General features: G+C 41.3%; 1 protein-coding gene across 2 annotated transcripts in view; it reads right to left on the bottom strand.

Annotated features, from left to right (window-relative positions):
* Window positions 1-14,039, bottom strand: part of dlgap3 (discs, large (Drosophila) homolog-associated protein 3) — a 156,771-nt gene that overhangs the window by 90,505 nt on the left and 52,227 nt on the right. The window contains exon 1 of one of the 2 annotated variants that reach the window (XM_085395586.1): window positions 2,156-2,212. The exons of the other annotated variant lie outside the window; for it this stretch is intronic. The gene's annotated coding sequence lies outside the window, so the exon portion shown is untranslated. Of the gene's footprint in view, window positions 1-2,155; window positions 2,213-14,039 lie in introns of those variants that run through there. 2 annotated transcript variants of the gene reach the window in all.

Raw genomic sequence — 14,039 nt, 5'->3', positions numbered from 1 at the left:
AAAGTTCCTGTTACCTTCATGATGCCTGACAACTCGATAAGAAAACACAATTGGCTGTATCCATAACATCTGAGGGGGATGATTTCATATTGATTCATTTCCTGTAGCTATAATAATCTGCTGTTATCATGGAGAAGCTGACTGAGGGCACATTTTCTGTCCGGCAATGCTGGCTCCTACCCTGTTACTTAGTAACATAGAAGTGTTGCTGTTGCTTTCTCTGTATGTGTTTGTGGACCATGAGTAGTAATTGTGGTTTTTCTGTTGGTTTGATTTTCCCATAAGCAGCTGAAATGGGCGACACGTATAGGGAGCTAGTTGGACTCAAATCTATCAGCTCACCTTGATTTCTGGACCACGGAAACACAAGCCACTGTGACGCACAGCCAAACTAGCAGGGCGCTGAAAATTCGAACAACTGTTTTGGCACTCTCACTCTCTCCCCGCAATGCTGTTTCTCGTTATCTTCCCGTGTTAATCCCGAGATCTGCTCATTAAACAGAGCAAGAACATCCACACACTGTCAGCAGCTCCACGGGAACAAAGTGCTGACACACTGGGAAGCATTCACACTCGAAGACGCCGCGCCACACATACACAAAAAAGCATTTCTCATTCCCTCGCCACGCGTGTGTCGCCCGCGCCTCGGACTCATTTCATCTTCAATCACACGCTGAAACGCCTCATATTTCCAATATGATAGCACGTGGCATTTTGCTAATCAATTTTTCATACTTGACAGTCTGTATAAACATGCCGAAGGCCAATATTTTCACAGCGATTCATGTTGGCCTGACATGTCATCACTTGTGTATTTGTGTGTATCTGTGCAGTTACGTTTTTAAGTCACTGCTCATGAAAGTCTGTTTTTAGTTCCGCTTAAAATCTGTTTGGGACACGAATTAGAATTTCACCCCCAAAAAACATAAACAAATGCAATATGTATGTTTGGCCAGAGAAAGCTGTCAGACCTGATCTCCATCCAGACCCTGCAGTGTTCATGGGAGCATGTCGCTGCTTCTTTTAAATTCATGCATTTCTTATTCGCTGGTCAAACTTCTACAGAGCTGTTCACTTCCAAAATGTCCGTGTTTTCCCCCCAATCGTTTACTATAAAAGAGTTTCACACAAGACGCCGCCTTGCACAACTACCCGTCCCCACACACTCGCTTCTAGTCTACTCACAACACTAAGTGACATATATTTTGCACGAGGATATGGGTGGGAACCCTTGACACAAGCATATATCCATATGCACAGTCATGAATGCAGCCAAAACAGATACAGAATGCACGGACTGAAGCTGTAGCGCTGATTATAAAGTATGAGCTCATAATTTCAGGCCTGCTGCAAAGAGAGCATCCTTTTGTTCTTGTAGTTTTATTAATTCATTGAATCGGAGGCGAGCTCCACAAGCTGCACAAAGTATAATTTGCTATGCAGTGCGCTAGCAGCAGGAGCGTAACTTAGAATAGAGTTACATTTCCCTGCTGTCCTTCACAACAGCAAAGCCTGCAGCTCAGTTATTTTTGATTTCTTTTTTTCATTTTTTGGGGAAAACACGAGAGGAGAGCTGGAGAGCTAAAGAGAGCGAGAGAAACTGCCTAAACTCAGCGCGCCTCTGATGTTCATCACTTATCAGAAGATGGAGGTTAAATGAAGGAGGAACAAATTATTACCAGCTAGTGAAGAGGAAAGAGTGAGCTGTTAGCAGAGGATTAGAAAAACAGCATGTACCGCCTTACACAATTTCCCAGACAGTAGTATAAAAAAAAGAAAGAAAAAGAAATGAAACTTCTCCACATTTCTGTCTTGCACACTTTGGGCTAACCTTCTCTTCACTTTCTGCTTCTTTCTCTTCTCTGCTGGCCTGAGGTTATGGGCAGAGTGCCAACAGAGTGTGTAAACTTGACTCTTAAAAAATCCAATCCGTTAAATATGCTTATGGCATGCAGTCAGCCTGAGCATATATGATTTTGCAGACAGAGAACAGGTTCATGAAATCACTTTTGAAATAAACTAGAAGATTAGAACTAAAAGAACTAGAAGAATTAAAGTGCAGCAAGCGTGAGCGCCATTCATCTAATTAGTCCCATCTCTTAAATCTATACCCATAAAAGCTGATGCCTGAGATCAGAGCTCGCTGTGGACTCACCAGATTGTGAACTCCGTCCCCCCTCCCTTGCCCTTGTCTGCAGCCTTTTATCTTGATTTTTTTTCCTAGCTTGGCATCAGCGATTTCCTGTACTGTACTTCACAAGTGCAAGTTTCAAGCTGAGACAAAGTTGCTCCTGATGAAATGGCTTCACACAAAATTTCCCAGCAGTAGCCTTTAAAGAGCAGGAGGACGACGGGATGAGAACCTGCCTCACTTTCGGTAAGCATATCCCGCAGTCTCGGTCTGTTTACCTCGAGAAGTAACGAGACGATGCCATCCAAAGTCCTCTCTTGGGGGTGTGGTATCACACTGTTTCCAGGGGAATTGTTACCATTTAGCCAGGAAGCATTTGCTGGAAACTGTGAATGCTATCAGACACGATGAACTGGAATCCAATGAGATGGTTCTCGACTTGAGGTGCCCCTGGCTGTCGCTTCAAGTTATGTCTGTATGCCTAGATACAATCCTGGCATAATGGGATCAATTAAGCCCAGTCTTTAAAAGAAGTTCACCTCAAAATGATTCAACTCTGAACTGTTTATATCATTTAGTGTTTAGTCTAGTGCCTTCATCTCTCCAAAAAGTTTCCTGTGTTTACAGCATATTGAAGCACAGTCAAAAGACAAAAAGATGTTTGGCTGGAACCTCTGCACAACAGCATGCAATGATGTAGCCGCAAGAGATTCTTTTGTTTTGAGCCTAGAGACTCTCAAAGCTGGAAAAGCTCTCATATCACTCAATAAAGGTGAAGCTGAAATAGAGAATGCACTTCCAGTGAAATTGGGCGCAGCACAAAGTACATTCCAACACTTTGAATGTGTTACGGGGTTTTGTATTGGTGCACTTTCAAGTTTAAAGTGCTGTGCATGTGTACTTTCATCTGTTCAACCTTGAATTAGGCTTGGTAACGAATATGCAGCCTCCCGTAATACACAGCGGGGATTTCAAGCGATTAATATATAAGTTAGGTGATGTAAATGGAATTACAGAGAAGTGCGCACATTCTGACTCCAAGAGCAAAAAAAATATTTAAAAAAAAATTAAAAAGAGCAAATACTAAAAGGCTTATGCATCATTAGCAGCATTAATTTGTTCAGGTTAAAGGTTGTGTTCATGAGTAGCACATGCTGTAGTCGTTTGCCTAATGTAGCATGTCTGGATTTGGTGGATTTTACAGCCTAGCCGGCACCACCTGAGACTGTTTTATGGTTGATAAAGCCTGCAGCTTGAAAAATTGAACATATATTTCAGTCGATGAACTTAAAGTCAAAATAAATTAACGAGACAACTGATTAAGTCTGCCTCAAAATGAAATGTTTGTGTTGTGATGAGGGTGGGTTGCAGGGATGTACGGCAAGCTGAAATTGTGTGTGTCTTTTATGAGATTAGAGGGACAGAAGTGTACTTTTAACCCACCGTTTGATGTGGGTGGGCATTCAACTAACCTGCCAGGGTTGTAACTAAACTTGACTTTGTGGCCTGCCTGAACTGTAACCCGCTAAACTATATAGGTGGGGTGACACTGATAAATACCGCTTTCATAGTTTCACTGATCACTCAAAGCAACACCTCTCTGTTTCATACACACTCATATAAAGCACTTGACCTTTAGTTGTTTTGTCTATTTTGCTTTCACACCCGCAGTCAATTACGAATCACCAGTTCACTAAACGTGCATCTGCCACGACCCCCAACTGGTAGCTGCCCCTCACTAATCCTGGTTCTGCCAGAGGTTTCTTCTTGTTAAAAGGGAGTTTTTCCTTCCCACTATCACCAAATCGCTTACGCAGGGAGGTTGTCTGATTGTTGGGGTTTCTCTGTATTATTTAGGGACTTGGGTCTGCTACCAGTGTTTGGGGTTTTTTTGGACTATATTATATTGCATCTTTATTTATATCTGGATTTATTTGTGATTATACTTTTGTTCTTCTATGCCTAGTTCTTTGATGTTTAGTGTTATTTCCTTCTGTGCTTCCTAGTTTAATTATCTAGTTATCTAGTTTCTTTTGCTTGATTAATTATTTGGTCTTTTCCTTTTGTGTCCAGGTTGTCGTACTGTCTCCCTGTGTCCCTCGCTCTCTCTGTAGTATTGTATAGTAATCCATAATGCAGCGTTTTACACATCCAACAGCTGCAAAAACATGAACCAGTGCCAGAATGATCATGGGAGGAGACACATATCCCTTTGGGGTCGTGTCAGGAAGGGCATCTAGTGTAAAATTCTGGTAAACCTAACATACGGAGTAACCTGTTATAGTGACCCCATGTAAATAAAGGAGCAGGAATATTATAAGATTCTTCTTTTAAAAATATTAGTCAGGTTGTGAAAACTAACTCATGCCAGTTTTTAACTAGATGATGCAATAAAATATGCTAGTTACAGCTGCAAGTTTAACTAGCAATCTGACTCATCCGCTAAAAATTAAGGTCTCAATGTGTCAAAGATGACTGCAGATTTTCAGCTGTCAACGTGTGACTGATATCACACACTCACACTGGCTACAAGCCATTTGCGAAGGGAAAGCTTGACAGGTGGTTGCAACAGTATAAGAAGCTGAACAGTCAGTTGGTTGTTGAGAAAACTATTCAAGTATCTGCCAATTCCTAGTGATTCCTTGAAAAGCAGTTTGATTGAGCTTTACAGCTATGCAGCTGATATAAACTCTGAAGTAAATGGGCAAAAATGTCTTTGTGTCAGTTAGAGTGGTATAGCAGGATTAGAAAATACACACACAAATAAATATCGTCTTTCAAAACATAAAGCTTTGATTTCTCAGGCCCTGTGTGGCAGCCTGGCCTCACAGTAAAACCTAGGATCAGATCTCAAAGGTCCCACTGAAAGGGTGAGTGGAACGAAAGCACTCCTGTGTTTAAGAGGCTCATGCAGCCACGGCTGGATGGCCACAGACACGCACTGAAGTCCAGTGACATACTCATAGTCTCTAATTAGCTACGATACTCTGCTGTAAAGGGCAAAGCTGTCTGCTGGCTTTCGGGTATTACATGCCTCCGATAACCTTCCATTCATCAGCGTTGGGGGGGGGAGTGACGAATGGAGTGATTGCATCACACCCACAAACACTGCAGCAGTGAATGGAGCGTTTCGTTTTGCTGTATTTGACTTCGCGAGGCTGTTTTTCTATGCATCTGCGCCTGTGTGTCATATTGTTCACTGGCTGGTCTTACTGTGGCTGTTCACACTGTGTCATCATGTCATATTGCGTGAGTCATCTCTGCGAGGGGATCCAGACACGTCGGACAATTCAGAGCCAAATAAAAAAATCGTACTCTTCGCTTTTCACAAAGCACTTTCATCACACTTTTCACTCTTATAAGCAACCCCCTCCCCCTTCTTTAATTCTGTCCCTTTCAGACAGAGACACCTGACCGAAATCCCACCATTCCCTCTCACCTGCGCTGCACTCAGAGGTGAAATGAGACGATCGATTGATAGCAATTGCGTCTAAAAGGGGCCATTGGTGTGTAAAGAGAGAGAATGGCAGGCGTGTAATGGAGACGGAGAGGGAGTTAGGATGCACATGTAGACGAGGAGGCCAGGGAGAGTCTGAGAAAATTGATTGTGCGGCAGTACGATGGTGAGCGATTTTCAATGAGAAAGAAACAGAGTGAATTGACTTTAGATCAACTTCTGCATAGAGATGATGGACTAATGCTGCCAGATATTACCATACTGTAAATGATTACCATATCAAGCAAGAGTACTACAGAGCAAGACGCAATCAGTCTTCTCTACAGTAGGCTCCGGTCCACACACACAGACACACACACCAGGTATCAGTGGAGCGTATACAGTAGATGAGCTGGATGCTGCGATGGGCTTAAAGCTCAACGAACTGCAAGCTCTCAACTCTTTCTATCTCCTGTCTGAACAGATGGCAACACCGCAAAGCCCCACTCTCATCTATCATTCACCGTTCACTTAGCCAGCCAGTGCATAGGTGTGTCTGTGTTTGTCCACACTGTATTTCTTAGGTGAAGTGATACCGAGTTTACTGGCTGTCAAACGGGTCCTCAAGCTGAAACTCTGCTGCATTTCCTATTTAAAATGCTCCTGTAAGCACTCAGCCTCACCTACAAAACACACATAAGCGCAACCGATAGTTGCAGATCACGTCTTTCTGCAAAGAGCGTTAGTTAAACGTATCGTGGGATGATGGATGCCATGTGTCCACTGTGATTGCCGTGAACACTGCGGCACAGTGTTGTTGATGCTTGTCAAAACTCCTCCAGTATTCTGTCTACTCCCTCTGCCCTTCTGAAGCACTGGAGGAAGGGAAGGGCAGATGTGTAGTTAGTGTCCCTGCTCATCATCGCTCCCTGTCTCTCTCTTTTTCCTTGTAGTCATTTCTGGGAGTTTGGAGCGCCCCGGGCAAAAAACGCTGAAACCATCTGCTCTGCTAAGTCTGCATCTCCACTCCACTTTTGCTTCTCCGTCTCTCTCTCTCTTTGGTATTTTCACCTTTCTTTTCCCTTTCCCTTTCATGAAGCCCTTTGCTACACTAATGCCTAATTGTGCTTTGTCTTAACCACGAATACAAATGGAAATTCAAACATTGTCATCAGAAAAATTAAGCCATATTAACATTTCCTCTAATTAAAATATGTTAGCTGAGTGTTACGTTTCAATTTAATAAATAGCTTTGAAGCTCTGCTGGTTTTAATGAAGGAGATTTTTCACAGGATAAATGTTGTCCCTTTATCATTCATCCCAAACCCTGCCAAACCTTTGTTTTCTTGGCTGTTTGCTTACAGTAGCAAGTAGTGGTGAACTCAAAAGTCTGGCTTGCGTTAAATGATCTCAGTTATCTGAATATCAGTTTCTGAAAGAAATCACGCAAGATGTTGCCAGCTTCTGATGTCACATACCTTCTGTCAGCCTAAAGAGAAAAGCTAGCTAAATGCTCATGCTAACAGTAACAGAGGCCTGTCTGGGTTTTACACCTGCTGTGTTTTTAAACCTTTTTCAAGCAGCCTCTGCTACATGACAGCTTCCTGTTATATTTCCAGACCAACAGCCTCAACCCCCAGTCAAGGTGTTTGGTGCTAAACCTGACAGCTTAGAGCTGCTATCTTAAAATGCATCTATGAGATAGATGTAGCCACTTTGATGTCACCCAGTGGCTTGTAGCTATTTTCACAGCTGCCATTTATTATTTTTTGAGTCAAATATAAGATTATAATTTATAATCTTATTTACTGCTACAGCCCACAGATACAGACACCTGCTAATTAGTGTTCAGTAACAAGCTAATAAAAAATTCAGAATTTCACTCACCAAAACTGGAGCACCAACTTCTTGGATGGGCTGTACTTCACAGCTAGCCATTTCACATGTCACTCCACTGAAAATGCTCCAAAACCAACCAAACATGGCTGAGAGGTCAACAGCAGATAGCTGTTCATGTTGGCACAGTTATGAATTAAAACGGCCATGTTAACGTTAATGTGCAACCAAACCCAAAAAGCTCAATTAATAACAAATTCTCACACTTCCTGCTCTGAAAGATTTTACAGAGAGAAATTAGCTATAGCAGACAAACATATGGTTTGGGGGCCCGAATCAGCCCGTTCCACTGCTTGGCTTTGGAACAGGAGCGCATACATTTTAGACTAAAAAAATGACACAACGTACCTGTTTTATCCATCTTTTTTATATATTACATTAAGATATTGCCAGTATTAATGTTGCAGTTCTTACACTGTTTGGCTCTAGAGGTGATAGTTGTGATTTACTGCTATATAAATTAAACTGAATATGAAGTGTATTGGTCCACTTAGGATCAAAGTGGAGTCTACATGGCCAACAATATAAAATGTGTTGACATAGAGCCCAAATAAGCCATTTTTGTGTCAGGCTGTAAATATGTCATTGGCCATTGTAATATTTGGGTCTCTGAAGACTGTCATGCCTTTTGCATTTTCCATTAACCCTTTATCACCCGAGCATCATACCTGCTACTTTGGCTGTAAAACAATTCTCATCCTTCAGAAACCATTTTAATTTTCTGTCTAGCCCAAAATGGTAGAGGAGTTAAAGTAAAGAGACACGCATATGGTCAAATCTAGGCAGAGCTAATTTTTCTCTGTGCGTTCGGAGGGCAGTGCCATGTGAATGTGTTGAATATGAATGCTTTGTGCTACTGTGATATCCCCATAAAGCTCATCTATTCTTCTCCGAAACCACTTGAACCACTTCTTTTTCTCAAGAACAAACAGTAACTGAGATATGATCATTTAAAGAGTGCTTGTACTCTGCAGTTATGATGGGTAATTCCAGATAATGTAATGTAATGAATGTAAATAGATAATGAAATCTGTTTACGTTGGCTTAGCCTTTTTTTTTTTTTTTTTACAGTAAATGCTAGTTGCCCGCAGTATAGGCGTGTTAATGGGAAAAAATCTCTCATAATCAAACCTTTTGGCTGCTTTGGGCAAACAGCTGTAGCTTCTAGGCTATTGCAAATCTAGATTTATGAATGCAGATTTTAAGACAAAGTGAGCACTATGTATCTCTATAACAGAAAACCAATGAAGCACATTGTTTGATTCATTGCAACAGGGGAACTGCTCTCCAGTAAACTCTTTTCCAAACTGGATTAAGTCAAACAACCCTGCGTCTGTCCCATTTAACCAGTCTATTCATTAGCTAATTACAATAAATGGCCACTTAGCCAAATCAATTCGAAAAAGACTGCTGCTCCACCAAAGTCCAGCTCTCTCCCCATGGATCACTTTATTGTGGAGCAGGAGCCTGACAGAGCAGCTGCCTGAACCCAGACTTCTCCCTATGTGACGATTCGGGGTATGTCTTCTTTTGATTCCTGGAGAACTTTGTTTTGATTTTTTTAAATGTAAATTTATTAATTCAGAGATCTAAGGCTTGGATATTACTGTGTGGGTGACTCACTCTCACTCACACACATAAACAGCAATAATATATTCATCAAAAAATATTGCATGGTGCTGTAGGAACAGTATCACAGGCTTCTGTCAGCAAACAAACTGCAGTACTCTGACAATGCTTCAATTCATGCCACTGCATGACCCAGAAGCGCAAATATGCGCGTTTCAACTACACCAAGGTTGCAGTACAAAACATTCAATTCAAACATATGTTTTAAAATAGAGATGCCGAACAAAAGCAGCATGCCTGGTTTCTGTGTTAGAATTACCTGTACCAGAAAAAATAAACAGTGAACAATGAGACAAAGCAATTCTCTGTACAGATGAAATCCTTTTTTCATAATATTCACCAGCGTCAACAGGAAGTTACTCACACTCCCCATTGTATTGTATGTTAGACAAATATGAAGTACATTAAATAGAATTATTTCAGATCGGATGCCATTGGTCATTGTACATTTAATGCAAAATTTTTCAGAAAAAAAAGATGGCAAACCCTCAAGATCAAGATGATGATGTTGATACATAATGTGGGAGGTAATTGTCACAGTATCTTTTTATGGTAAATGGTAAATGGCCTGTATTTGTATAGCGCTTTACTAGTCCCTAAGGACCCCAAAGCGCTTTACACATCCAGTCATCCACCCATTCACACACACATTCACACACTGGTGATGGCAAGCTACATTGTAGCCACAGCCACCCTGGGGCGCACTGACAGAGGCGAGGTAGTTGTTGGCTGCATTTTTTTAAGTGTATGTTTGAAGTATGCAAACTAATAGTCAGATACATGATTTAACACCCAAGAGTAAAACATGAAAACAGTGAGAATTTCAGATATAGTATATAACCTTTAAAAGAGCCTAATTTTCACTAGAGTGAAACATCGAGATATGCTTTGCTGTAACTAGGTAAATGTCATTAATCTATTTAACAAACGAAGAAAATCAATGTAGCTGTAGTCAGTTGGACTTACTCAGAGTTACTCAGTGAAAGGCTGATGCACCAAATGTTGCCTCTATGAGGCAACAAACACTCCCAGCAGGTAGACAGGCAGTCAGAAGCTGCCTTGGCTACCCTCGAGATATCACCGCTGAACCATTTTCCCCAGATAGCAGCAGATCAAGAGCAGTTTTATAGATAAGAATATATTAATTGTTATGTCTATCCAATGACAGACTCGAGCAAGCCATGTACAGTGGTGGGTAAGAGCTTTAATGTTCGTGTCTTGATGCATGCTTAATAATCCAGGTATGTAAATCCCAAAAGGTTGATTCTGTTCATCTGGATGTAGCGTTTTCAGTGGAATAAACGTTTTGTCACTCATCCAAGTGACTTCTTTAGTCTGGGGAAACCTGCAGTCAGCTCACTCTTATAAAGAGAGACTGAGACTGAAGAAGTCCCTTGGATGAGTGACAAAGTGTTTCTCAGACTGAAAACGCTACGTCCTGATGAACAGAATCAACCTTTTGGGATTAAAGGTTCGTAATAAATCTCAGTGTTCCATCAAAGCCAGAATCTGGTATATAAAAGAGTTGAGACGACACATGGATATAAATAATCATCATTCAGCACAGACATTAAGGTGGAAACAAGGCTTGATTCTAAAGTAAAAACAAAGTCTCAACTGAAGTTTTCTCATGACTTGCTAGATGTGAGGTGTAAAATAAATAAATATTAGTTCCTAAGCAGATTTTGATTATGCCTTTGAGAGCTCCAGTGGTTTAGTTTTGTCGGTATTCAAAACAAGTCTTCAGTTACACAGGCATTGTATGGTATTAAAAGCTGATTATAGCTGATAGAGAACAGAGTTACGTGTAGGTACAGAGCAGTATGTCACCATAAAATATGCATAAAAATGAAAGTTTGCTGTAATGGTATTATGATCGAGATTGTTTTATGTAAAAACAAAGTACTTTATAGTGGTCCTAGAAATAATCCCTGGGGGACTCCTTTTCTGTTTTTTGGACCATCCTGCTGCACTAACAAGCCTTTGCTTTAAAAATTGATGATCCACTATGTCAAATTCCTTGGCTAGAGTAAAAAGAATGGCAATACAGTTTTGTTTGATGTCTACTGAATCGATAAAAGTAGCTGTTCTGTATTTTTTCCTGACAAAAAGTCAATTAAAATCGTAAATACAAACAGGGAGCTCTTTCGGTTGTTCAATAACAAGGGTTTCTATGATGTTAACAAGAGTAGATAATTTGGAGGGGGGCCTTTTAACAGAGGATGAGGAAAAACACATTTCCATATGGTTGTAATTTCATTGGTATCGAGAGAAAGATTAAAAAGATAAGTAACTGGAGAAGCAGTACTATCATCTGGTAGTTTTAAAAAGAGAGACTCCAAATCATCAGAGCCTGCTGAATTTCTAGTATCTAAAGGTATGAGGGATTTGTGCACCTCTGATCTCATATCAGCTATGCGATCAATTCTTTCCCAATCAAAGTGGAACAGGTTGTGAACAAAGCCTTGTTCAGAGTAATGTTTCATGTCTTGCTCGAAGATGAGCTGTGGTTTAGTTTTGAGAATTCTGTTTTTTCTGAATGTTGCAACAAGACAGCGGCCACTAATATAATTTGAAAAAACTGAAACAGTGTTAAATTATGAAAGGCTTGTGATAGTTTGTGAATGATTAAAGATCAGGTTTGGTTAGACTGACAACATTATTTATTGATGTACAGAATTCAATTTGAGGTATTTGGCGGTTAGACCCTGATGGCCCAGCACATCAGAACAGAATCCGAGTGGTAATAGGGATTAGGGCAGGACCCCCTGGAGTCTAGACACTGGAGGTGGAGATTAAGATGGAGGCTTAAATGGAGCCTTAGTGATGAGATGCAGTGATGGGGAGGAGGTGGGCTGCAGGAAGGCAACTGCAAGGAAGAATGACAAATGCACAGGAAGATTTAAAGTACGCAGAATGAAGTCTGATTTTCCCGAAGAAGACCAGCAGAAAGCTGATTGGACTACACCTGTGATGTCACAGTCAGCTTGACAGTGTGGGAAAGTGGAAGTGATGTAAAGCTTAGATTGTGTTGTGTAAGATGGCGCCGGTGTGCATGGCTCGCCGTCCACGGTTGTCGGATCCACTTTTGCTCTGCGTGTTTCTACTGTTTTTGTCACTTTTATTGAACAACGCTGACTCTCTATTGACCTACGATCGTGAAGCTCTGTTAAATATTCGACTTGCCACAGAGAATTTGGGAAGGACTAACGCTGATGGACAGGACTTTTTTCCACCTCCGCTACCATCTGGAGTACCGCATCACCTGGATTACACCCCTACCACATCTCATAAGAGGAAGCGCTTTAAACGTCGGGGAAAACGCAGCGGGCTACTCGTGAAACTGAAATCATATTTGGCTCTTTCATCTGGCAGTAACAGATTAGTTTCCGAATGCACTCTGACTGAATTCAGACCTCTGCACTGGCGTTTTGTCTCCTGTCGCTTCCTGGAACCTACTGGCACCTGGCTGGTACCTGTTGTCGGCTTGGCTGAAGAGATCCAGCATCCCCGCCTTCTCTTACCTCATCTTCGCTGCGGTGGAGCGAATCCGCGGAATCTTCGGCAACTGAAACAGGTTCCCTGGATGGCTGTCACCGGTCTGACGGACCCTACCAGGTTTGCCCTTGTTAACGCTAGGTCGCTAGCAAATAAAACGTTCATTTTGAAGGATTTCTTCACCTCTCATAATCTGGATTTCCTCTGTGTGACAGAAACCTGGCTAAGTGACGGTGAGTTAAGCTCTTTCTCAGAACTATTACCGCCAAATTGTTCGTATTTTAACTCACCAAGGACTACGGGCCGAGGTGGAGGAGTGGCCACAGTTTATAAATCTACTTTTCACTGTCGCCAGCTGTCACCTGTCACTTTCTCCAGTTTTGAACTGAATATGTTTGAGCTTGGTAGCAGTCATCCTGTTCTTTGTGCGGTGATCTACCGTCCACCAAAATATAATAGGAACTTTGTTAATGACTTCTCTGAGTTCTTGGCTGAAATAATGCCAAAGTATGACAAGGTTTTAATCTTGGGTGATATGAATATTCATGTGTGTTGTCCTACTAAACCATTGGCAAAGGACTTTTTAAACCTACTTGATGCTTTTAATGTTTTGCAGTCTGTCACTGGTCCCACTCATAAATATGGACACACTCTGGATCTGGTTTTGTCTTATGGTTTACCTGTTTATAATCTTCAAATTTATGATGTCGTCTTTTCTGATCATATGCCTGTATTGTTTGAAACTTCTCTTCCTTGTAATATCACTACCTGTGGCCCTCCTACTGCTTCTCGCATGTTTAAACCATCAAGTGCCGTCCAGTTCTCTACCGCCTTTAATAAGGCCTTAAATGTTGACTCAGAGCTCTCAGTCTGTGCCGACACTGAGGTGCTGACTGCAAAATTCTTATCTACTTGTCAAATCATTCTGGATACTGATGCTCCTCTGAAGGTCAGGCGGCCTAAATTGAAGTCTGAGCCGTGGCTGAACGACATCACTCGGGCTGCTCGAAGAGAGTGCAGAAAAGCAGAACGCAAATGGGAAAAAGACAAGCTACAAGTGTCTTATGATATCTTAAGAGATAGCTGGCATAGATATCAGAAAATTGTCAAGAACCAGAAATCCGCCTATTTTGCAGGTGTTATTAATGACAACTGCCATAAGCCCCGTGTCTTATTTAGTATTTTAAGCTCTGTTCTTAACCCTCCCCAATCCTACTGTATAGAAGCTTCTGCTGAAACTTGTGAAGCTTTTTTAAAATTCTTTGTGGAGAAGATTTTATCTATTAGAGCACATATTTTACTCCCTTCTTATGACCCTTCTGTTATTTTTACGCCTTTAGCAATTTTTAGCCATTTTGAACCTGTGTCTCTATTTAAACTGGGTAAAATTGTCACCCAAATCAAGTCTGGCTCTCCCAGTGATGTTCTTCCCCCTCGCTTTTTTAAAGA

This window comes from Rhamphochromis longiceps, linkage group LG22, assembly GCF_057381845.1.
Source record: "Rhamphochromis longiceps isolate RC_006_pf linkage group LG22, R_longiceps_female_GT1.1, whole genome shotgun sequence".
Classification (NCBI taxonomy): domain Eukaryota; kingdom Metazoa; phylum Chordata; class Actinopteri; order Cichliformes; family Cichlidae; genus Rhamphochromis; species Rhamphochromis longiceps.
Note: the sequence above shows the minus strand (reverse complement) of the source record. Positions and strands in the feature narration are given on the sequence as shown.